Source organism: Mustela erminea, chromosome 6 (assembly GCF_009829155.1).
Source record: "Mustela erminea isolate mMusErm1 chromosome 6, mMusErm1.Pri, whole genome shotgun sequence".
In the NCBI taxonomy this organism is placed as follows: Eukaryota; Metazoa; Chordata; class Mammalia; order Carnivora; family Mustelidae; genus Mustela; species Mustela erminea.
This window is the reverse complement of record NC_045619.1, coordinates 26,369,727-26,396,344: the sequence shown is the minus strand read 5'-3', so window position 1 is coordinate 26,396,344 and position 26,618 is coordinate 26,369,727. Positions and strand designations below refer to the sequence as shown.

General features: G+C 42.0%; 1 protein-coding gene and 1 pseudogene across 2 annotated transcripts in view; one reads left to right on the top strand and one right to left on the bottom strand.

Moving 5' to 3' along the window:
* The window catches only part of CRADD (CASP2 and RIPK1 domain containing adaptor with death domain), a 177,456-nt gene that overhangs the window by 91,165 nt on the left and 59,673 nt on the right, over positions 1-26,618 (top strand). The gene's annotated exons all lie outside the window — the stretch shown is intronic.
* The window catches only part of LOC116592398, a 42,744-nt pseudogene continuing 34,936 nt past the window's right edge, over positions 18,811-26,618 (bottom strand).

Genomic DNA, 26,618 nt, shown 5'->3' with positions numbered 1-26,618 from the left:
GGGATTTGCGATCTGGACCTCCTACAAGATCATAGAGAGGTTTCGCTATTGCTGAGAACCTAGGGATCCAGATGCGGCAGAATCCTGCAGCCCTCAGGAATTCTTGTAGGACTTTTTTTGTCCAAGGCCAAGGCAGAAAGATGATGACTCTCTTTCTCTCTGGCCCTAATTCTCTCTCCCCTTGGGTGAGGGGGAAACCAAGGTATTGGATCTGTCTTTAGCAGTTCTCTGCTTTCTTCCCTGAGACCCTGTATCCCCAGTCTGTCAGAAGCTGTAGGAGGGCCTTGGTGCCCTTAGTACAGTCTTGTGTGTCACTGGCAAGAAGGAGGTCACCCATGTACTGGAGGAGGGTATACCATGTGGCCTTTCTCAGGAAGCTGGTGAGGTCTGCGATCAGTAATTCCCCAAAGGGGGTTGGTGAATTCTTGAGCCCCTTAGGGAGGTGTGTCTAAGTTATTTGCATATGATGGCCCATATAGGGTTCAGTCCATTCAAAGACAACCAGTGGCTGGCTCTGGGGAGCTAAGCGGAGACAGAAGAAGGCATCCTTTAGGTCCAGGCAAGTGAACCATCTGGCTGATCCTGGGATTTGGCTGAGGAGGGTGTATGGATTTGGGACCACGGGCTGCAGAGAGATGGTCACCTTCTTGACAGCCCGCAGGTCCTGAACTGGTCGGTATCCCATTCCTGGTTTCTTGACTAGCAAGAGTGGGGGTATTCCAGGCTGATTGATACTCACCGGGATGCCTGCCTCCTTTGAGTTTGGTTGGGTGTTCTTGGATGCCGGTCTCAGCTTCTTGCGGAAGGGGATATTGTCTTTGTCTTTGGGGTTGGGCTCCCGGGATCAGTTCAACAATGATAGGGGCCCAATTCTGGGCTAGTCCAGGTGGGTTGTCCTCAGCCCATACTGTAGGAAAGGCAAGTCTGAATTCCGGCGGGCTGTTCGCTTGTGCCCGAGCACAAAACAACTTTCATTCTTCTTCTCTTGGCATGGTGGTCGCTAGTACCAAAGACCCGCCTCTTCTTGTCTTGGGTTTAATCAGAGGCTAGTATGCCCGGTGGGTTCAAAAGTTATTTGAGCCCCGAGCTTAGAGAGTTATGTCTCTGCGCAGGAGGGAGATAGGGCAATCAGGCAAATAAAGGAACTCATGTCAGACCTTGTGACCCCTGAGTTCACATTGTTGTGCTTGGCAGAAGGGTTGCTGTATTGCTTTCATCCCAGTGGCTGCAATGATAGTCGCAGTTCTTGTGCCGAAGGGGGCCACCAAGGAGGGGACAACAGAGTGTTTGGTCCCAGTGTCAACCATGAAAGTCATTGATTGGCCCCCTACTTTCATTCTGACTGTGGGCTCATGAGGGCCAAAGAGGAATGAGCCCGGTTCCCTACTTCTGCCAGGCCTATGAGGTCCTCTTCTTGGGGTTCTTCCTTGTAGTGGCTGGGCTTTGGAGCCTTTCCTCTGTCGGGACATTCATTTTTCCAGTGTCCCTTTTCCTTACAGCAGGCACACTGGTCTTTTGCCAAGGGGCTTCTGGGCTTCCCCCCTTTTGGTGGAGGGAGCCTTCCTGTCTTTGCATTGTCTTTTTCGCTCAGGGACGAGGAGAGGAAGCTGACTTTTTTCTTCATTTTCTTTTCTGCTTCCCTCTCGGCTGTGACCTCCCTGTTCATGAAGAAGTTATCAGCAACCTCTGTTAGCTGGGTGATGTTCATCCCTGCAAATCCCTCCAGTTTCTGGAGTTTCTTCCTGATGTCTGGGGCGGCTTGAGCCATGGAGGAGGGTTTTACCGTTTGTTGGCTGTACCGTGCCTCGGGGCTGAACGGAGTGTACACCTGATAGGCTTCGCACAGTCTTTTGTAGTAGTCCCCAGGGGACTCCACTGGTTGTTGAGTGACCGTGAATACCTGGCCATGTTTGTGGTTTCTTTGCTGCTGCTTGGGTTCCCTGGAGGAGGGCTTCTTGGTGTCGGTGGACGTGGGCCTGTCCTTCATCCTTGTTGAAGCCCCATGTGGGGTGCTCCTTGGGTGCTGCTGTTCTAGCCCAGGCAGCAGGGTCAGTAACTCCCACTGGTGCACATTCCTCTAGGTACTGTTGTGCTCCTCTCATTATTCTTCTTTCCTCCATGTTGAACAGGGTGCACAGTAACTATTGACAGTCCTCCCGGGCTGGCCAGTGGGTCTGGAAAAGGGATTCCATAAGGTCTATCATAGCTTGTGGCTTTTCAGAGTAAGAAGGGGTTTTGTGCTTCCAGTTGAGGAGGTCAGTGGTGGAGAAAGGTTGACAGTACATCATGGAATGTCCAAGTTGGACCGTCCTGTCTTTGTCACGCCTTTCAGTTTCCTGTGCCTCCCATACCAGCATCTGGAGGGCACTTGCACCTGGGGCACGGTCTGGCTGCCGATCCTGGAGAAAATCATCCTTTGGGCCTGGGGGCACTGGTGGATTCTCTGAACCTGAGGGTGTCAGAGAGACTGGTGGTGGTGGATTGTCTGGAACTGAAGGGTCCGGTGCAGTGGGCTTGGGGGTTCATACGGAGGGGGCAAGATCAGTTCATCATCAGATCTCTGGCTAAGATCTGCGGAGCCTGGGACTTCTGTTGGTTCTCTTTGGACCACTTAGATGCGGCAACTAAGACCCTAGCCTGTTCCTGTCTGTTGCAAGAGAACAGCTCCCAAGGGGGAAGGGTCTGGGTAATTTTATGGAAACTGATCAGGTTGTCCTGGGTCCCTGGTTATGACTTGCCATACTCAGCAGACTGTTGGGACCTGTTGGGACATCCAGTGTCCCTTCTGAAGGCATCTAGCATCAAAGGTAGGCCACTCTAACTCACATAGGGTTCTCAGCTTGCCAGGATACATCTAACTCCATAGTCTCCCAAACACCCCTTCTTGAAATTGTTGATCATGGTTTCTAAGACTGTCAGTTTGCTCTGCCCTGATCCCATGGTGATGTTTCCCATGTGTGGTGGCATAGAGACAGACAAATGGTGGGTACCCCTCCAAAAGAGAGACCAGTTTGTTGTCTGTCTCTGCATTCCTGTAGGAGACTTGGGTGCTTCTTGGCCATAGCAAGTCTGTATAATCCCTGGACTGGCATCCCGAAGGGGCTTGTCTTAGATATTATGAGGTCACTGTAGAAATAGGTTAGGGCTCATTTGGACTCTGTAGGCTTCTGGGATCCTTTAGGGTGCCCGCCTGTGGAGCCACAGAATCAGTCCACCTGACAAGGCCAGATAAACTGCACCTTCACTTATGCATTCATTCCAGAAGTTATTATAGTCCCCCCACCAGCACCCTAGGAGGCTCTGAAATGTGGAATTCCTTTCTTTTTGGCAATTCATTCCTGTCCCCCTTTTTGTGGGGTTCTAGACCCGAGGGACCTCCCTCCTTCTCCCCCCTGGGAATCCCTACCTGTGAGACCTGTAAGAGGACTCTGGGAGGTGATCAGTCTTCCCTTCCACCCTGACAGGTGGGTCTGACTGGGTCCTGGGGCCCCAGGCCTCACCTGGAATCCTAATTCTGGACCAGGTCTTCACCTGCCAAGTTGCCTTTGAGTGTCGCGGGAACAATGAAGTGGGGCTGGTCTGAGGCGACCTGATGGGAGACTGCTGAAGATTAAGCAGGACATGCCTTTTCTGTTATGATCCCTCATTCCATCACTGGCCCAGCATTGCCCCCAAACCAGTGGCAACAATGGGCCAGTGCGGTTGGGTTTCCCTGTCAGGGAACCAAATGTTACGGAACCTGGACTGGATCCTGGCAGAAGAACCGAGTGGCACTTAGAGACCTTGGAGGACTGGAGGTTTATTTGACACCGGCGGGCTCAGAGGAGAATGATCTCCAAAGGTCAGAGCACTGAGCACAAGCAGGGAGGTTAATTTATACCCTTCTATTTCCGCATACTTGGTACCTTTGGCATGTGCTGGAAATTGGGTAGGGAAGAAGAACCCAAAAGGGCTTTGAGACAGAAACTGGAATTCCCTTGCTGGTTTTGTCAGCCATCTTAGAATACAGTTTTTTCCTTATCAATAATGTATGTAGTAGGAGGGATTATTAGCAGCTAGATATAATAGAAGAAAGATCATGTAATAGAGTGGTAAGATCATGGAAATTAGAGCCAGAAGCCTGGGTACTACACCTACATCTTTACCTCTGAGATCTCCCTGAGCCTTAATTTCTGTATCTGTACCTAGCACATTTTATATCAGATATCTTACAGGGTTAACATGAGCTCATACATGAAAAAAAGTATTGTGGACAGTAAAAGTTACATAATACAAATTATAATATAGTAATATGTATGGTGTAACTGTAGCAAGTTGAGTATATACTTCATTAAAACTACCATCTTCTCTGGCTGGCTATAGCCATCCTGGTTGGCTCAGTCAGTGGAGCATGTGATTGTTGATCTTCAGATTGTGGGTCAAGACCCATGTTGAGTGTAGAGATTACTTAAAACTAAAATCTTAAAAAAAGGGTCATCTTTTTTTTTTTTTAAGGGTCATCTTTTGAGGTAGCCTAAATTGTAAATTATTCAGCCTCTTTCTGAGTCTGTGGTTTACGGGTTTGTACTTATTTGCATGATTCCTTTAAAAAGAAATGTTAAAAAAATTGAAACTTATGTTCTTTGTGACAATTCAGAGTGGGTTTGTGGTATATGTGGCTTCTAGGGCACTGAGCTGCTGTCTCCAGTATTGACCGTCTTTTGTGAGCTCATTAGCTACCGTTTTGGTAAAAGCTGCTTTGATCTGTGATGAGAGTACTGCATTAAAAGGGCATTAATGTTGGAAATCTACACTTTGGTCAGTTCATTAAAATGCACTCTTCACAAAAATGCAATATGAATTTGCATTGCAAAGGATAACTTACTTCTTTTTAAAACTCTTGAAACCAGGTAATTTAATTATGCCTCTGCCATATAGCCTTTTATCTTCCTCTGCAAAGGAACTCTGTCTCTTCTGACACCTCATACTGGAAGCTGGTCTTCTGATCCTCGGAATTAATTAACATGCAAATACTTGTCTAGAGATGTGGAAACACTGCTTTTTGATTAGCATTTAAATGTCATTCTTAATGGTGTCAAATTGACTCTTTTTAAGGGAAAATTAAAGTGGTATAGTTACCTCTTGATTATTTCCTAGACCATGTTATTGGTATTTCTGATTATCTGGTCTTAGTGGGAGCTTTAATCTTCTACTGTTCAGGCCAAACTTAGTCAGATACAAGACTATACTTGATGGCTGCACAGTCAAGCTCTGGCCTTCCAGTGCCTACAGTTTCTAGATAGGCTTATTTACCATATCCTGCACTGCTTCTCAGTAACAAGTTTATTTATGTTGGAGTAGCACCTGCAGGAACTGTTAGCAACAAGTCCATCCCTCTGCGAAGAGGGATGCATAGAGGGGCCTTGATAGCAACTGTGTGATAAAGAATAAAGAAGATGAGCTTTGGAGTTAGGTATTCAAATAGGTTTAAAAATCTTGCCTGTGCCACTTTGAAGCTCTGTGACTTGATACATTACTTCCCTTCTCTGAGACTCAATTTCCTCATCAATTTCCTAAAATGTAAATAGTAATATCTACCACTCAGGTTGTTGGGAAGGTTAAAGGTGATCATGTATGTAAGGTTCTACAGAGTGAGAGTAGACTATCTGCTCTAACCGAGAACCCCCAAATCTCAGTGGTTTGACTTAGCTTATTTCCTGCCATGTGAGGGACGGAGGAAGGGCCTACTCCACGCAGACATTCAGTGACCCGGACTTCTTTCATCCAGTAACCCTGACATTCCCCAAGGCCTTGAAACCCGTCATCGGATCATCTGTCTCCAGCTGGCAGGAGAGGGAAAATCCTAAGCTTGGGAGTGACACAGAAGACTTTACGGGCCAGGCTGGGGTTGGTGCACCTCACTTTTACTCATTTCTCAGTGGCCAGACTCAATTCCTTAGACACACTGACTTTCAGTTTAGCCCAGGAAATGTGTATGTCAGAAGGAAAACAAAATGGGTCTGTTTGGTGAACACATAGTCCTCCACTTCAAGCATCCAGTAACATTTGTTGAGTAAATGACAGAAGGAAAGAATGGATTTTCTGTGGACTCTGAAAGCGTGAGAGCTAATAGAGAGCCTTAGCAGTGATCATGTTTTACTCTCTATTTCTGTAGAGGAGGAGTCTGAGGACCTGGGAATTTAGTGGTCTGCCCAGCTATTAGTGACAGCACTAGAACTTAAACCCATTTTTTCCCAAGTCCTGTTATTTATTCTGCATTTAATTATTTGGAACATCATTCTTTATTTTCTGCCACAGGGTTGCCCTTGTCTTTTGGCATATGAAGATGGAGATTTAAAATAGGTGTTATTCTGGGGATACCTGGGTGGCTCAGTAGGTCAAGCGTCTGCCTTCAGTTCAGGTCATGAATCCCAGGTCCTAGGGTAGAGTCCTGCATCGGGCTCCTTGCTCAGTAGGGAGCCTGCTGTTCCCCCTGCTTGTGCTCACTTTCTTTCTCTCTGACAAAGAAATAAATAAAATCTTAAAAATATATGTTATTCTGGTCATTATTGGTAGACTTCAGTTTTCTTTGGAAGGAAGAATTTGCTACTTTAGGGTAATGGGATGGATGGCTAGAGGCTCCAGAGCTTGTCAGTATTTTGTACTGACAGTGAATTAATCTTCACTCATGCACTCCTATGTTTGAGCTGTCTTTCTTTAGTCCCCTTCTATGTATACGGAGTTCTGCAAGGCGGTGTGGATGGAGCAGTGATTAAGACAGAAACATTCGCAGCCTAAGGAAGGTGTCAAATATTTAATCAGTAATTAGTATATAAAATGAGAGCTCAGTGGAAGTAATAAGGTAGAAGTGACCAGCGGCTGGGGTAAGAGGGACAGGGAGTAAGGACAGCTTCATGGAGGAAGGAGGTATTTGAACGGGATCTTAAAGAATGAGTTCATTTATTGCTCTGATCTGCTCTGAAACATTCACATTTGTATTTCTGTAATCTGTGTAGATGACGCCGGCTGGTGTTAACTGACTGTACATTAGAAAAAATGGGGAGAAGAACTCAAACACACAGATCAAAATCCTGACCAAGTCTCTTGTATAAAATGAGCATTTAGCACCCATTTTTGCCATTCAGTTATCATTTTGCCAAGTTTTGATGAGTAGATAATTATGTAAGACAACCTTTGGTACTGGTCAGTCATCATCAACAAATAGTTTATTGTTTGCCAGCAGGTTCATCCTTCTATGCCCGATGGGCGTTGCATAATTTTTGGTTAAAAGAGTTTGTAGAGGCAGGGGTGAGATGCATGAAATATCAGAAAATGGAATCAGTGAGAGGAGCGGGGCACACACTCCCACTATAGAAAAGGCACAAACATGGATATAGGTTTGGATTTGGGAGTTGGTTTTTGAAAGTTTTCTCTGACAGAAAGAATTCAATACATAAAGGATATAAAATGCAAAGTAATTGTCCCTTTCCCAAACCTTTGAGTATCATGAAAATAAACAGATCTTTCTGGACATTTTATGTGAACAAAGAAACACACACAGATACACGCTTTTTTATGTAAGTGAACTTATTACACATATTCATTTTTCTGTAATCTCTTATTTATGTAGGACAGCTTTTTATATTACTACATAGTTCTACCTTATTATTATTATTTTAACCAATGGCATAGTCATCCATACTGTATTGCTTTTCCATGATTCTTATTGAACCATTTTTAAGTTTTTTTTTTTTTCCCTTAACCCTTTGCTATGTATTGTACACTCTGCTTCAGACAACATCCTTGTAGCCACCCACAGACTTTTTGTAGAGGGATTTTTTTGGTAGGGTACTTGAAATGGAGTTCCTAGATCAAAGAGTACATGTATTTAAAAGTTTGATAGATGTTGGTGAATTGTCCTCCAGAAAGGCTGTACTTCTTTTCATTCTATCCATGGTGTATGTGAATTTCTTTTCCTAAGTATTTTTCTTTTTAAAGAGGATCCTGGTCTCTGGGTCAGAGAAGAGGCAAAGAGGAGAGAGCCTACTAAAAATAAGTGGTGGCCAAGGAAATGAAAATGTTCACACAATGATTTGTATGTAACAGCATTATTCATAACAGCCAAGAAGTGGGAACAGTCAGCAGCTGTTGAATCGATAACCAAAATGTGGGATATACATATAATGGAATATTATTCAGCAATAAAAGGAATAAGGTACTACTGTACACTATAATGTGGATAAACTTTGAAAGCATTATGGTAAGTGAAGGAATCAGTCACAAGCACCATACATAGTTATTTATTTTTAAAGATTTTATTTATTTGAGAGAGAGAGAGAGAACATGAGCAGGGGGAGGGACAGAAAGAGAAGCAGACTTCCCGCTGAGTAGAGAGCCCCCTACAGGGCTTGATCCCAGGACCCAGGGATCATGACCTGAGCTGAAGGCAGACGCTTAACCAACTGAGCCACCCAGGTGCCCCTTACCATACATACTTATATAAAATGTCCAGAACAGGCAAATCGATAGAGGCAGAGAGTATATAAGTAGTTGCTTAGGGTAGGGACATGGGGGCGGCAAGATTTGGGAAGTGACTGTTAATAGGTACAGGGTTTCTTTTTGGGGGCCATGAAAATATTCTCTATAATTAGATTGCGATGGCTGTACAACTCTGTGGGTATACCAAAAACCACTGAATTGCATATTTTAAATGGGGGAGTTTTATGGTATGTGAATTAATTTATCAGTAATGCTGTTGAAAATTGAGTGGTTGCCGAATTCATGGAATAGGCGGAAAAGGATGGTGATGTGGTTATTATCATGGGCTTATGACACAGGCAGAAAGACCGAGTTGTAACAGTGTAGCAGGGAATTTGGATGGGGAGAGTATTTCTCCGGACGATGCTGAAGTGTGTTCAGGTGGCCCATGCTACAGAGGTGGATGGTGGGGTTTCTCCACCAGCAGAATGGAGACAAGGGGCGGTTAATGCCATGCCCTAGTTAGGGTGAGAATGGGGATTAGTACACTGAATTACTGACTCCTTGTCCTTGTTCAGTCCTTCCGAATATACAGAAGATACTGTTCTTTGTTGACCTAGAAAAGCCTGCGGAGCTCCAGCATTTGGAAAAGGAAGGTCAGAGAGAGGAAGCTGAGCTCAGCTGCTGAGTCAAGGAGAGGGGAGGAAGCCCTAGGGTCACAAGGACAGCGAGGCCCTCCTTTGTGAATAAGAGCAACTAGTCCATTTTAAATTCAGCAATTAAGCTTTTTCTACATAGTGGAAGTGACTGTTCTTTTGGAATGTGTTTGCTAGCAAATATCGTAAGAATGTTTAGAAGGAATTTATCATTTAAGTGGCCTCTGAGTTGTGCTGATTGATAAAATTGAGCTTAAGGGAAAGATAGTTAAACTTACAGTAAACACTGGAAGTTAAAGGTAAATCAGTATACCAGTTTTCTTTGTAATCGTGGCTTTTTTAATGCCTTCTTTACTTCTCTTAGTTCCCCCATCATCATGGCTCTGTAGCACAGATTAGATTAAAATGTAACATCCCAGAACCTTCTTAATTACTCTCAGGTCTGAAGTAAGCATCAGAGAGAACTGAGGTAGGTCTCCATGGTTCCATTTTGGAGGGTAATCTTTTCAGGTAGCTACTACTGGTTTACCAACAGTATGCTTTTAGAAGCCCAGGACAGCCTATGCATGGGTCAGGACTGACCTAAATTAGGTCAAAATTATTTTGTATCAGTCTGAAGTATGTGGTCTCCCGATCGGGCAGAGACTGGTGGCCCTGGTGGTGAGAGAATTCACTCAAGACAGAACAAAAGAGATAGAAATTGTATTGACTATCCCACAAGGGAGCGGAGGGCAGGACAGCAAAGCAGAGATTGTCTGCAGGGAGGAAGCGGTGGGGTCATAGTTAAAGGGAAGGTGAGGAGGTATGGGAACATGGAATTTTCCTCTTTTGGTACCTGTGTCCTGGTGTAAGTAGCCCAGTGGTCAGCTAGGGCTTATGGATATTTTGAGGTAGGTTGCCTAATGGGCCTGTTTTCAGCCAGGGGGTTGGAGTCAGTGTGGGCCCTTTTTCCTTATTTAGCTTTCCATTGTTCAAGCTTGTTGCCTAAAAGCTGCTTCTTCAAGAAGGCTTTTTCTTGGTCACTCTATTCCATTCACTGCACAGAGTAGGCTTTATTCTCCAAAACTTCATTTAAGAATATACCATAAATATGAAACTATTAGCCTTTGTACTTGAATAGGATATTAACAGGAATCTTAACAACTTGTCAGCCTTTGCAAGAAATAACTATTCTTCTGATTTTATTTTGACTTGCTAAAGAACCTTTAGCACTGAGAGAAATTTCACTTGGTAATTCAGAGCATGAGGGAAGGAAGAGATTGATTCTGGCACATACACACTAGTTGAATAACTAACTGGTGGATATTTTTATTTGTATTTCTCTTCTTAGACTGTAGCCTGTAGTTAACTAGGGAGTAACTAAGCTCAGTTAGTTGGAGATCTTAGTTTGAATACGTTGGTATCTAGACCTCTAAGAGAACTTAAGTTATGTTTAGTTGATTATTGAAAGGCACACCCTCTTCTTAAGGAATTCCCTCTCAGTAAACAAAGAACAAAATTTGAACAGATTAAAATGCAAGATAATCAAAATTGCTCTTCATTTCTGACTGTGAGCTAAATCTTTAGCCACTATGCATAGCCACACAGAGTTTTTGGTTGGTTTTGGTTTGCTTTACTTTTTGGGTTGTTTCTCCTAAATACGATTTAAAGGTAACATCTATGGCATGTATTAGAATTCCTCCTTGTGTTCTTGTGGTAGGATTCTGGAAGTTGTAATGAATTCACAGGAGCACTCAAGAATGTAAGAAATTAGATGCCAATCATATCTCCATTTTAAAAAATAACAAAAAACATACAAACAAAACAAAACAAAAGAATGTAAAAGCAAGGTTTCTACCATTTGCTGAGTTGGGGGTATAAACTTTGATTCCATTGCCAACTCTCTTAAAATTGTGACTGTGAACTGTGGTGACTTAACTTCAGAGCACAGCTGGTTCTTTTGGCAGTGGCACCAAAACATTTTAATTCTGCCTGAACAACTGTTATCGTTCAGTGTAGACAAGTGAGTAAGCGTCTTACTTTGCTGGTGGTGATACTGCACATGCTTAGATTTAGTGAAATGTCAAAATTGCCACAAGCCAAGATATAGTCGTGGATGAGAACTTAAACTTTTTCTGTGTCTGCTAAATGTTTTAATCCATGGAAAGCAAAAGTCTCTGTCATTTTCTTTTTTTTAAACCACAGATGGAGGAAGCAAGGAGATAGAAATATTACTGTGAACTTAATTCTAGCCAACTGTTAGTGAAGTAGAATTGATTAAAATCTTGGGAGGCAGTTGCCGTGATCGTGTTGTTTTGTAACTACAGTAGAAATGAGAGTTGGATATAACCAAAGAGTTAACGGTAACTTCTGGAAAATGTAGAGAAAGGGTAGTTATTTTTCAATGTCCAGAGCCTTGAAAAGAGGGCACTACAAAAAGAGAAAGGGAGAAAGAGAGAAGGAAAGAAGGAAAGGAACAATCTGAGGGCAAAAGCACAATTTTTTTTTTTTTTTTTTTTGGATGAAGAAGAAAAAGGGAGGGAACCACTTTAAGAACAAGGAATTTTTTAGTGAGCTCGGATAGTAAGAGAACATGTACCCAAAGAGAAGCACATGCTCAACGACAATTCAGAAGAGTGATATAAAACTCGTAAGAAAATATCTGTAATGCTCAAGTTCAGACTGAGCTAAGGCTGGAGAAAATGCTACAGACAACAGAAAAGGGCTCTTGAAAAGCTGTGTTCAAAACAAGAACAAGTAAAGGCTAAGCTTGTTGCTCGGGGCGAATGGAATAATGTTAACATGACGAAAAGCAGACCTACTCAACTATTTGGCTTCTCTCTTTATCAAAGAGAGTGATCTTCAAACTGGAATGTGTAACATAAACAAGGCTCAGAATAAATTGAAGCACACAAGATTGGGGATGATAATGACAGTTACAACTACAGTTTGTTGAGTTTCCACTCAGGACTGAGTACCAGGAAGGAGAACTTAGTTATTTTTCTTCCTAGTGCTTACAGCAGCTGTGTGAGGTAAGTATTGTTTTCAACCTTATTTCAGAGGCAAGAACACTGAGGCCCAGGAAGATTTAATAAGCCTGAAGCTACACAGCCATGAAATGATTAGCTTAGACTCCGCTCCAAGCCTGACTGGCTTCAGAGTTTGGCTCTTGACTGGACCCCCTGACTCCCATGCCAACAGCACCTAAGAGCAAACAAAACCTCGTAGATGTTAGTGAAGAGCCATAGTGTGTAATCACAGGGAAAAGAAGGAAAATGGAATATCAAAATGATAAAAAAACAGATAAAGACTGTCTTGATTTCTTTTTTAAAGGCTCACTTTGAGCTATCTAGAACAAATTGCTTGATACTGGCCGTTGAGATTGTACTATGCAGGGAAACAGCTGTAAATGAAAGTATGGATCCTCAGAAGGCGGCGTGCCAAAGTAGACCCTAACCACCTTCCTTTCCTTTCTTCCTTGCTATTTTTTAAAAAGATTTTATTTATTTGAGAGAGAGAGAGAACACAGGGACGGGTAGAGGAAGACAGAGAATCTCAAGCAGACTCCCCGCTGAGCACCGAGCCCCATGTGGGGGCTTGGTCGCACGACCCTGAGATCATGACCTGAGCTGAAATCAAGAGTCCAACACCCAACTGAGCCATCCAGGCGCCCCTCTTCCTTGCTATTTAACTGGTAATACTAGCATTTGTTAGAGGATTCCGTATAGCTTATAAACAAGTTGAATTAATCTAGGCTCAGCTGGGGAGATTCATATTTAATGGAACTACTTTATGCACATTATTGACTTTAGATAGACAGGCTTTATTGAAATCAAAATATCACATTTGCGGCGTTCCCCCTATCTGTCCATATAGCAACTCTGTCAAAAAAGGAAATGAAGTTTTTTGGCCCGAGTTATTCGTGGTAAACCCCAGGCAATTCCTGGTATTTATTGCCTTGTAAGTGATTATGAATTGTCTGTGTCAGCATTCCTCCAGCTGTTTTCTGAAGAACTCTGAAGATGCTGGAAAAGTTAGTAGGTGTCATCTCCTGAGAGCACAGTTTGGGAAATGCTACCCTGTGTAATAATTTGTTGTTCAATTTTGCTGGGGGTAGGCATTAAGTTCATTATCTATGATTTAGGGAATCAGACATATCCATCCTTTTCAAAATGTGGATTGTTTTGGATTGCTTTGTCTTTAATTTTTCAGAGTATGCTACATCTTTACATATAGCTATCAGTTAATTTAGCATCCTAAATAGAATTCATCTTGGCTTGGTAACCTGAACTTCTTTAAAGGAATCAGGCATATTCTTTCTTGTTTTATATTTAATCTCTATTTTATACTTTATTTTCTGGGATTTGAGAAGGAATTAGACGGTATGTATAGTGTCCAATAGCTTAAGTTTGGAGCAGTCAATTTGAAGTTACATCTCGTGATTTTTCACATCAAAATAATGAAGTACTTTCTAGTAATTTGGAAGGTTCAAGCAGAGATTATATTATATCTGTTAGGGATATAAAGAGGAGATTCGTATGCTGGATGGATTTAGAGAAGATGACCTTCTACCTCTAAGAGTCATGATTATAGACATATCTGTTTAATACATAGTCAAAAATAGAGTAGCTCTTGGGTATTGTCAGAGTCTTGGAAGTCAAAGACTATTTTGTTTTGGTACCATTATTATCCAAGAAAAGCAGGAGCAGTCTCCCTTTTTGAAGAGTAATTGCTGTCTTGGTTATTCAAGGGGGATGGGTGGTTGGACAGTGGATCTATTTTATGGAGCCTCTGGTTTATTCTAGTGAAATGATTAGTTGTCACCACCGCCTGCTCTTCCAATAGCCCTATTTTAAGTGGTTTTTATTGATTTTCAAGGAAGAGAAGTTAAATTTTGGTTAGAAAATTGCATATAACCTGATTGTGCCAAGATTAAAACTCTGTAGAAGTTGGAAATAAAATGAAATTTTATTTCATTTTGTTCTATAGGTGGATTGGAAGCAATTCTTGTGAAATTTTTGTTTTATAGGTGGATTGGAAGCAATTCTTGTGAAATTTTTGCCAGGACAAAGAGCTGCAGTGTTCACTTTTTCAAAACAAGCAGTGGTTCTTTGAAAATAGCTCATTTCCCCACAGTAATGAATAAATCAGTAATGGGATTAACAGGATTGTATTTTATTGTTGAAACAAAACATTGTCAGAAGTTATAGCTGGTATTCAGGACCAGACTGAATGAACTTAGTGACAACATCAGCATTTTAAGAGTATAACAGCCCCCCACCAAAACAAACAAAAAACCCCTTCTTGATCAAGTGCATATAAAATATTTTACACAGCCAACCCCAAAAGAATGTAACGGGGAATAGTTTTATGTTTAGAACACATGTGGTGTTTAACAATATGAAATGAACAAGGGACTGGCAAAGTATGACTGTTGAATAAATTGGACAAAGAATAATGTAGGGGAAAACATTATATGGTCTTGTTTGACTATAAAATTATGGGACATGATTATGATGGTACTGAAGTTATGAAATCTTTAATAGGATTTTGTCACCTTTCATCCCTATTCCAAAGTACTTCATAGTGGTGATCATATGAGTGTTATAAAAATGTGTTCAGGTGTCTCCTTCCTAATAGATTGTAAGGGATGCCATTATAGGCTATGTCTTAGGCACCGCTGTGTTGTTCTTATGTAGCCATTAGGCTGATGATCTCAAAGCTCCAAGGGGACCACTGTGTCATGATGGTCCCCTCTCTCATATCTCCTCAAAACTCTGCAGTCTTCTTAGCCAAGTTCTGTGGCAGTAACATGTTGAATGAACAAAGGGAGGAATAAATGAACAGGCAAAGCATTTTGTACTGGCAGACCCTTTTGGAAGTAGGACCGGTCAGTACAGGCATTGGTATCTTATGTAAGTGTGGCACGCAGGCACTGTTTCCTGGGACTTGTGATATGACTGCAGTCTTGCCTTCCTTTCTGGCTGCTTTTGAAGCCTTTCCTGGGGTCCTCCCCATTCTAAGATACAACAGCTGGTGGTTGGTCTCCTTTTCTCTCTTACTCTCTTTCATCTCAGTATTTTTGGACTACCTCATACATGCCAAGTATATAATATATCTAATCATATATGATGCTCTTAGTTTAAAAAAAAAAAAAACACTTTACTGGTATAAAAACAAAGACACAGAGAACTACCTTACACATGCTCACACACAGATAAAAAGAAAGTACCAGGTTTTGACCCAATTGTCCATGGTTCTAAATCTCACATTCCTTCTGTTACACTCTGCAGCCTCCCTCGATTGTGCCCCATCTTTGCCCTTTCATTTCTCTCTGACATCCCTGTCCTCCCTCATCTCCTGTTCCCTCACCCAAAAGACAGACTGAGGTAGATCCTTGGCATACCACTTTTCAAAGGATCCCCAAACTGTGCTCATCCTATATGATGTCCCCAGTGTTCAGCCCTGTTTAACTCTTTGGTCAACACTAGGCCATTTCCCACTTTGCTTATCAGACCTTACTTGGTCTTTGTGTCTCCTGTTTCCAGAACAGCTCTGAACACTATGGAGGAATTCATCTTTCTACCAGGCCAACTGTGCCATTCTCCTCTGATATATTTCATGGTAACTCCCCCCATTTTCTTCCAGAGAGGCAGCATTGAGCAGTGGCTGAGATCATGGGTTCTAGAGTCAGAATGTCAGGGTTCAAATGCTGACTTTTCCTTCTCCTGGCTATAGGACCTTGGATGAATTACCTCAGTGTCTCAACTTCCTCACCTGAAAAGGGAAGATGAGAAAGTACCGCCCTCACCGGATTGTGGATTGTAGATTTAATCCACAAAAAAATGCCCTTACAGTTAAAAAGCCCAGACTCAAATCCTTGATAAATGTCAAGTGTTGTTTTGAATAAAGACCAAGAGCCTCACTCATAGTTTCAGGCTCATTCCCGAATTGCTTGGGTTTTCTCCATCTTTTGATTTCTTTTTTCTTTCTTTCTCTCTCTCTCTCTTTTTGAAGATTCTATTTATTTATTTGAGTAAAAGAGAGAGTGGACTAGTAGGGGGAAGAGTAGAGAGAGAGGGACAAGCAGACTCCCCACTGAGTGAGGAGCCCAATGTGGGGCCCAATCCCAGGATCCTGAGATCATGACCTGAGACGAAGTCAGATGCTTAACCAACCGAGCCACCCAGGTGCCCCTGAACTTCTGATTTCTATTCCCTCCTCCCTCCCCTCTGGCCTTCTGTGTCCCGCCTGTTCCGCCAGTCTGTGGTAGTCTGTGACATAGGCTTTGTCCACTCCCGAGCCTGGACCTCATCTTCCACCTGCATCCCACAGTCTGGGTTGGGTCGATCTTCCCTGTCCACTTCTGTCTGCTGGTCTCCCTTACAGAGCTTTCAGAGCCTTCAAAAGTCCCTTTCCCTTCGTGAAACCTTCCTTACTAAGAGGGAGAGGAGCGAGTAATTCCCCTGCTTGTACGTCTTCTGAACATACCACATCACCTCACCAAAACATAGTATGTATCACTGTGAAGTATGTTTGTGAAAAGAAAATCATTTGATTTCCCTCTTTGTCCTGTACCTGATTATGTGCTCAGAAGATCAGTGTTCATTTAGGACAGGGTACTTTTCTCTCTGTCTGTTCTGAGCCCACAGCTCGCAGAGAATATAGGCTCTGACTTCACAGGCCACTCTCCCAGTGGCACTTGCACCTGTGACGAGTAAATTCCTGACTCGGAGAAGAGGTCATGTAAAATCACCTATCCACTGAAAACCTAACCCTTAACCTGCATTCTGAAAATCGGTGTTTAATGCTTTACTCAGATCCAACATTTGAAAAGTCCCCTAAAGCTTGCTCATCTTGCATCGGGGATATTTAATTTCTGCTAACCAAAGATCTTTTTCCTCAGGGTAGATATAGAAAACACTGGTGCTTCTTCCCAGCCTTCCCCTTCTTCTCTCAAAAGCTTTCATATTTACCCCTGTATATTGTTTGACCATACCTTGCGCTTCAGGCCCTGTGTTGGAGGAATGACTTTCCTAGTCACATGGTAGGAACTGTTCTGGATCCTTAAGAAAAAACTGCTACTGAATAGTGCCTAGTCTTCTCCTTTGAAAGGATGACAAAAATTATAGTGGTTTTGCCTGTCATTTAAAAATAAACAGACTCTGAACTTGTCTGGATTTATTGGCTTTATGGAACCAGACTGAAAGTACACCATGCACCAAATTGTGGCAGAACAAATTCTTCTTTAGGACATTTATGGTAGGTTGGGCTTTTCTTTCTTTCTTTGTGTGTCTCATTACTGGCAATGATTTCTGAAGCATCAAGCACTTTCCACCTTTGTATAAAATTAAGCAAAGGCAGACTCTTAGTGGCCTTGAATTACTTCCCCTCTCTGTGTTGAATCAAATCCTTGTTGTGACTGCCTTATGGTGTCCTAGACTGAGGTGGGTGGGTTTTCCTAAAGAGCAGGGAGTAGTCTATAAAGCATGCATTTTGGATGCCAACTGGCCAACCTCTTTTACCTCAATGAATAAATCAGTTCCTTCAATGAAGGAATGCAGGCATTTAAGGAAAATTGTGTGTCTTTAAGATTAGTTGTGAACGTAGAATGTTTGTTAATGGAGAAGATGGGGATATTGCTTGAGCAGCTGCCCTTCGTATTACTAGATGTTAACATTTTAATTTTACTTTAGTGTTCAAACTGATCTCTCAAACATAATTGCATTTGAACTACACAGCAATCATGTGAAGTCGGTAGGGAAGGTATTTATTATCATACAGGGAATTCTTCCCAAAGAAGCTGGAGCTGATCATGTTGGCTTCGATCTCCTGACTAAACCAAAATGGTGGTCTTCCCATTCTTTTTTTAAATTTTTTTTTTAAAGATTTTTATTTATTTATGTGACAGATAGAGATCACAAGTAGACAGGGAGGCAGGCAGAGAGAGAAAGGTGGAAGCAGTCTCCCCGCTAAGCAGAGAGCCCAACATGGGGCTCGATCCCTGCACCCTGAGATCTCAACCCAAGCTAAAGGCAGAGACTTTAACCTGCTGAGCCACCCATGTGCCTCTGGTCTTTCCATTCTAAACACAGTGATTTTCCTCACTAGATTAGGGAGTCTCACACTTGACTATTCAGAAGGCCCGGCATTGGGATGAGAAATTCACATTTTTGTCACACACCCCAGGAGACTGATGGTGATACAGGTGTATGTTGGCCCACACTTTAAAAAACCCACTCTATGCCATGTATCTTGGGTTTCAGCCTCTTTTTATTAAGTGTAATGCTTGGAAAATATCGGTTTTAAGGTGGCACGTTTAACATGGAGGATTGAAAAGTTTATTTAAATGTGTCAAAATCCACAGTGATACACAAAGTTATGACAACATTGTTCATAATAGTTGAAGACTGGAAACCTTCCAAATATCCATTGACAGGGGAATGGTTGAATGGCCAAATGGTACACTCATAAAGAGGAATAATATACATTTATAAGAAGGAACAAGGAAAACCTGTATCTTTCCATGAAGTAATTTTTAGGGTCTATTGTTAAGTGATAAAAATAAAATGGAAAAAGTATTTATAGAGTATGCTACTTGCAGTGTAAGGAAGAAAGGAAAATACAAACATTTATGTATAATAAATAATATGTAATTATTAATATAATAAAAATAATATTTACCTCTATATATGTATAAACACACACAGCCTGTACCTCAGGGTGTTTGGTTTCTTTTGGTTTTTTGGGTTTTTGATTTTTCCCATGGAGTGTATTTGGGCACATCTGGGGCAAGGAGGCTCTGCCTCTGAAAGAAAGTGTTGGGCCTCTTCGTGGTGAAGTGGGGCTTGTGCTGGGAGGGGGATCCTGTGAGGCAGCGGGAACTTGACCTTCCTGTCTTGGAGCTGCATGACTGCCAGTTGGCGGTGCTTGCTGGCTGCAGTCTCCTCCTGCTTCGGGATCTGGATCCAGTGGGCCCAGGAACTGTGCCCATAGTGCAGGTCTCCATAGCACTGGGGGGCAGTGCCTGCTGTGGTCAGGTCCTCGGACTCCTGGTGCACGCCATGGGTGCTGTTGCAGGGGGCCTAGAGTAGCTGGGCACTCAGATTCTTCACCCACAATGAGAATTTCTCCCACACCCACCCATAGCAGTTCCCCTGAAGACTTTGTCTTCTTCAGCAGAGACACAGAGTACCAGAAGCAGAACTTGGTGACAACATGATTAGGTGCAAAGATTGGCAAGTGATGGAGGGGCAGAGTGTGGCCTCTGGGGGTGGGCAGGCAGTGCCCAACTACCTTGTTCTTTTGCGGTGTGCCCGAGGCCCTCAGGGCACCCTCTCTGCTCTTGCTGCCACCCAAGAAAGGAAATGCCAGAATAGGTTCTTTATAGATAATTACAGCAAATAAATGCAGAAGGATGCTAGAAATAGAAAACCACTATTTTGCAACATCTACTGAAATAATGGAGCCAGGCAACAATCATTAATGGATGCTAAAATCTGAACTGAAATTGAAACTTTGTAATTGAGAATCAGTGTGACATTTGAACCCAGTGATCACTAAAAGTAGACTAGCCAAACATTATACTCCTCCTGATGTGATCTGACTGAAGAGAAACAGCACCACGTATGCAGTATTCTGCCCACATCTCTTCTACACAAATTTGAACCAGAATCTCAAAGTTCAGTATCCACCTATTAGTTTACAGGAAATACAGGAGACAGAGGCACATATTCTACAGCACCACAAGGGCATAAATTGGCCAAATCCAGAGTGTGGGAGTTCTTTGTTTTTTTGTTTTTTTTGTTTTTTTTTTTTTTTAACATTTTATTTATTTCAGAGAGCAAGCAGAGAGAGAGAGAGAGAGAATGTGAGGGTGGGAAGGGACAGAGGGAGAGGGAGAAGCAGGCTCCCCCCTGAACAGGGAGCCCCATGTGGGACTCAGTCCCAGGACCCTGAGATCAGGACCTGGGCTGAAGGCAGATGCTTAACCAATTGAGCCACACAGGTGACCCCTGGAGTGTGGGGAGTTCTTCAAAATTAAGGACCCAATTTCTTCAGCAAATAAATGTATGGGAAAAAAGTAGGAAGGGGAATAATTAGAAGTTAAAAAACTTAAGAGACCTGTAAATCAAATGCCATGTCTAGACTTCATCTGAACAAAAATCATATAAAAATACCTTTCTTTTTTTTGAATAGGAAAATGAAACATAACTCTATTACACGTTATTAAGAAATGATCAAAACTTTATTGATCTGCTAGTGGTATTGTGATATATATATTTTTAAAGTCTTTACCTACAGAAGCACTTGCTATTGAATTGTTATGATGCCTAAGATTTCCTTTAAACATATCACATCAAAAGAAAAAAAGTGTTGAGGGAAGCAGATGAAATCAGAATGGTAGGATGTAATAGTTACTGAGATTTGGTGGTATGTCCTGGGAGTTCCTTACATTTTTCTCTCTACTTTGTTGTATGCAGAAAATCTGCATAATAAAGAAGATCAACTTGTGCTGTTTTAGAGGCCAAATCCTGGCTAAAGGCCTGGATTGTAGCCATTGTTTGTATAACTCAGGGAGAGTCATGGATACTCCCTTTTCTCCTACCTCCCTGCCATTTTGCATTTCTTTCATTCCTTCTGCTTCACAGGTTGTTCACTCCATCACATCTTGTACCACCACTGCGGTAAATCTTCCACCAGCAAGGTGTAGACACTAACGTTCTCACTATCCAGATGAGGAAACTGAAGTGTGGGGGGTTGAAGTTTCTTTTTTCTTTTTTTTTTTTTTTTAAGATTTCATTTATTTATTTGACAGACAGAGATCAGAAGTAGGCAGAGAAGCAGGCAGAGAGAGAGGGGGAAGCAGGCTCCCTGCTGAGCAGAGAGCCTGAACCGGGGCTCAATCCCAGTGTTAGGGTCCGTGATCAAAGGAGCGAGACTGATGCAAAGCAAAGGTCAAGCAAAGCTTTATTTTGTGCCAGCACTGAGAATCAAACCGACCGGTTGGGGCCGCTTCCTACAAAGAGAAAGCGACGACCCCCAGCCTCATAGGCCAGCTTCTACAAAGCAAAGGCCGTGTGGTTGAGCCTGGCCAATGAGATTGTAGCACACAAAGAAAGTTACACAGTCATGCTAGGTCACACACGGGTGGCCATTTGGATTACAATTTACCCTATAATAGCTGTTTGAACTAACCTATCACTTTGGTCAGAGTTGGCGCCTTAGTTTGGCACCCAAAAGACAGGGTTTTCATTCTTTGGTGGTTAGGGAGGTAGTAGGTGTGCTTTACTGATTGGATGTCTCCACCTGGCCTAAAAACGTCCTGGTATCTGGGCTTGTTATCTCTGCCTGGCCTGACATGTCCTGGTACCTGGGCTCTGTTATCAGGGACGGGTCGGCCATATTTTACTGGTTTCCCAGACCTCTTTCTAAGTAAGTTCCTCTGGGGGGCAGGGTCAATCTAAGATCACTGCATAAACAACAAAATGGCTGTTCTACCGAGATGGGGTTGCTCCAGCTAAGTAGGCCCTTACACCAGGACCCTGAGATCATGACCCGAGCAGAAGGCAGAGGCTTAACCCACTGAGCCACCCAGGCACCCCAGGGTTGAAGTTTCTTGTCCACAAACCCATGTCCCTCTGTCACCAAAATAGGAGCTCTTGTGGATTATTTCTTGCTGCTTCCCGGAAATAATCCTTTGATTTTATAGTTTTTCAATTTTTATTTTTAATTTTGTTTATGGATAAATTTTAAACACTGAGTAAATAAGGATAGATGAAATGGAGTAGCATCTGTGTATTCCTTGTGTGTGAGAAAGATGTAAGGTATCTTTCTGACTGTGATAATTACAAAGGCCTAATCAGAGGCAAGGCAGTGATGGGACTAGAGTATGTAGCAACTTTCTTCATACTCATAAAAAAGTAAATCTCTGAAAATTGTAACTTATAGCCACAAAATAAGGTTTCCTTATGTTTGTTCTTCAACAACAGTATTTGATCATCCTTCTACTAAAGTGGAGGCCAGAGAAAATTGGCTGATTTAATTTCTCTTGTGTTCGTAAAATGCTTTTAGGACTATCACAATAAAGAAATGCTCTGAAACAAACAAATAAAATCCTGAACCTCCCCTGAGCCACGATTTGCTTTATTTTCTTCCAAAATTATTTTGGCATTTGTCAAACCCAGGTGTGCCGATGGGCAAGTGCAGCCCTGTCATTGTCATCTGTCACGCATGATGCTCTAGATGTATGAGATAGCAGCCATCAGTCAGGGAGTGCTAGCAAGCCACATCGCCGAATTCCTCCTGCAGGGCATGTGTGAATCATACCCTCTGCTTTATAAGATTTAGTGTGACTTTCCAAAATACCTGCAGCGTGGCACTTCATGGCTAATCCCATGTAATTTATGACCCAGAGATGTCTGACTGCAATCTTAGGAAATTGTATTAATGGGTTTGACATTGTTGTTTCCTTCAAGAATCAAGGCACTAAATATAGTCAAAATGAATGACAAAAATTTACCAGGGCATGCTGGTGAGGGCATCAAAAATGGATAAATAATAAATAATAAATATTGAGTCTTGCTGTTTGCCAGAAGCTGTACCAAGTCCTCTAAACATATACTAATGTTTAACTGTCTCAGCGATCCTGTTTTATAACTGAGGTGGCTGCAGCACCGAGAGGTTAAGTGACTGCCCGAGGTTGCACACTTAGTAATGGCAGAGCTGGGCTCTGAACTCAGGCATTGTGAGTCCTAAGCCTTTGCTGTCTCACCATTGGGCAGTCTCAGAGCCCCAGCAGAAAGTAATCCCACGCGGTAATCCATACCTTTGGATTGGTACGGTAATCCATGCCATACATGTGCCTTTGCAGATTAGGGCATGGTAGAAACCTGGATCACGTGCCAGAGCTCCATCTGACAGTTTGACAGGTATCTAAAGCTAAGCAGAAAGAGATGAAGAGATTGATCAAGCACATGTGGCAAATCTTCTGTATTTGATACTCGATACACAGAGTTGCTATTAGAACACAGGGTTACAGAGTGACTTACTGTGCAGTGGGAAAGCCAGTTGGCCTGGTGACCTTGTAAGACAGTTAAAGGACATAGAATGGATATTCAGGGATGCCTGGGTGGCTCAGTTGGTTGAGTGGCTGCCTTCGGCTCAGGTCATGGTCCCAGCATTCTGGGATCGAGTCCCACATCGGGCTCTTTGCTCAGCAGGGAGCAGGCTTCTCCCTCTGCTTCTGCCTGCCACTCTGTCTGACTTTGCTTACTCACTCTGGCAAATAAATAAATAAAATCTTAAAAAAAAAAAAAAGAAGGATATTCATTCAAGGTTATCAGAAAGAAATTAGGTCAGAAATGAAATGAAAACAAAGGGCAAAGAAATACCATTTTGACATAAATAAAAGCATTTCTCCTGCTTAGTGAACGGAGTGCCTTTTCATTCCTGATTTGTTGGAGAAGCATGTTACCTGCTTAGTTTGAAATCCTAAAATCTCTTTAGGCCCAACTCATTATTAATGTGATATACTTTCCTCAAAAGAGTGATATTTTCACAAATGCTGTTTCTGGCTCCAGCCTCGTATAGAAACATTGGAATGAGTCCAACATGGTGTTTTGCCTTAAACAACAACAACAACAACAAAAATAACTGTATTTGATAATGCATATGCTACAAACACCTCTAAAAATAATTTGCGGTTGACAAGTTATTTCTTTGATATTTTTTCCAGGCCCAGGAGAGGAAGCTTTAAAATTTAAATTTGATTAACCCAGTACCTTTGAGAGCAAGGACAAGAAACTTTGCCAGCTTATATGATTGAAATATGCTTTAGTATTTATATAATGATTGAGAATGACTCAAACTGGTTTTCTCTGGTAAAGAAAGAAAAAACAAAAAACAAAAAAATAAAGACTTAAATATGTCTCCTCCGGAGGGTAACAACAGGCTTAAGTCAACCACTGGTATATCATCTTTTTCAACTTCCCAGTCCTTGACCTGCGAGTTAGAAGGCAAGGGTGCTTCTTTGGAACTTCCTTTATACCTTCTTTTACCCTTCAGTATTCAACTACAAATGTTGTTGGCAGCTCCTGGCAGAACAGGAAAGGAGGCCAAGGAGTGGATCTATAAAAGCAGAGGGATTTGTTCATAGAAGCCCTTTGGTGAATAAAAGAAAATGGATTTGAAATCTTGGCAGTACCAGCAGTATTTATTAAAAATGCAATGATAATAATATCAAACAGCATTATAGAGGAATAGTGAATACCCCACTTCACAGGTCATTAACTCAGATGTATATTTGGCTACTGAAGAGAGCAGACACGATCAAGAACATGCAAGATCTAGTCCTATAGCTTGTGACCAAGAACTGGTCACTTAATTCTTTGGCCATAGATTCTGTATAAAAGACTTGTACTTGATCTCAGTGATTGTTTTCTACTTCACCAAAATGGCATGATTCTAAGTTCCTATGGGATATCCAGGTAAGATGAGGCAGGTGGAACATTAGTTTTGGGTTTTGCCTTAAAAGGAAGTGTTAGGGAGGCAACAGAGAGTAGCAGGGGTCACAGACTCAAATGCCTGTGTAGGCAAATAAGTGAAGTGAATTTGATATAGGGGAGGTACATATCCATATTTTATGTAAAAACCCCATATTTTTAAACATTGACAATTTTTTTTTTTTAGTACCTAGAAGTTGAATTGCTGGATCATGTGGTTCTGTTTTTTGTATGTCTGTATGTATGTGTGTATGTATGTATTTAGGTTTTTAGTTTTTATTTAAATTCCGGTATAATATTAGTTTCAGGTGTATAATTTAGTGATTCAAGACTAACATTCAGCTCTGGTGCTCATCACAGCAAGTGCCGTCCTTAGTCCCCATCACCTACTTCATCCATCTCCACAACCCAAAAGTTGACAAGTCTTTCCATTTTTATCAACTCACTGTTGTTGGTGACATGTGGCTGTCAGTCACACGTGGCTGGCCAATGGGCCTTTGGCTTTTGGACTTCTGGGATAGACTCCATTATTAATGGATAAAGGGCAAGGTTTTAGATTCTGACAAACCTGAATTTGAACCTTGGCCTTGCCCTCTAATAAATATGTTAGCTTGTATATCTATATTTCACTTCCTAAAGTTTCAAGTTTCTTTATTTGTAGAAATAAGAATGGCAGTACCTTTTTTGTGGATTTCCTAAAGATTACATGTAGCACCATACTTAATACAGAGTAGGCACATTCTAAATGTTAATTCTGTTACCATTGCCATGGTGGTGGACCATCTATAATTTTTTCATTTTTACCTTGAGGGCCAGTTGCTCAACATTTAGAAAAGAATGATAGATGCCAGTGCTTCTTCATAGACTCTGCAATTGAAATCTCTTCAACCTGCTGTTCAGTTGTTTAAAAATACAGCTTTCATATTTAAAAGACCCCATTTAGAAGGATACGTTTTCTTTTTGCCAGGGGATACAGGAGGCAGTAAAATCAAGATGGTTGGTTACTCTCAAAACTGCTTTTGACAGTGAGGAAACACAACACCACATTTCCTCCTTAGGAAAAATCTAGTGTCTGGGGGCCCTGCTGTGATGATGGTAGTTTCATAGTTTGGTTATTCCCAAGGGAAATCTATTTTGAAGAGAATTTGCTATATGCCCTACTATGTGCAGGGCACTATTCCAAGGGAATGATATAAAGACAACTAAGACCTAATGGAATCATTATGTACAGGACGGCCTTGAGAAGCGACACAGACCTTCAGAGATGTGCTGTTGTTCAAGGTATCTTTGAAGTCTCCCTTTGGAATTCTCCTTTAGAGATCTTGGCACATTTTGCTGAAGATTTTTATACTGATGGTATTCATTCTTGGAAGGTGGTTTTGATTTGGGAGACTTGCCAAGAATTCTAACTGAAGAAGTCTTCCACGTAGGTGTTGATCAAACTGGCTAGAGTAATTTTTGGTTAGAAATGGGTTAGGACCAGGCGCCTGGGTGGCTCAGTGGGTTAAGCCGCTGCCTTTGGCTCAGGTCATGATCTCAGGGTCCTGGGATTGAGTCCCGCATCGGGCTCTCTGCTCAGCAGGGAGCCTGCTTCCCTCTCTCTCTCTCTCTGTCTGCCTCTCCATCTACTTGTGATTTCTCTCTATCAAATAAATAAAATCTTAAAAAAATATAAAGAAATAAAGAAAGAAATGGGTTAGGACCATAAAGTAATATGACAAATTTCTTGTATGACACATAAACTAATCTTAGAGATAAAGGCAGTTCCACAAGAGGCATTCTGCAAGATTTTTGCTCAAAACCAGTATCCCTGAAATATACTTGTAGCTTCGCACTGGGGTTACTTTGAAAGGAGTAGTGCTCATCTGCCGGTGTGGTATAGTATGTCTGCATAGAGAACCTTATACTTACCTCTTAGCAAACTGAGTTTTGTTTTTCCCTTTAAAATATTGTAGCATTCTGTGAAGCTCTGGGAGAGATTTTCTCCAAGAAAATGAAACAAATTAGATCCATTCTCAGAAGA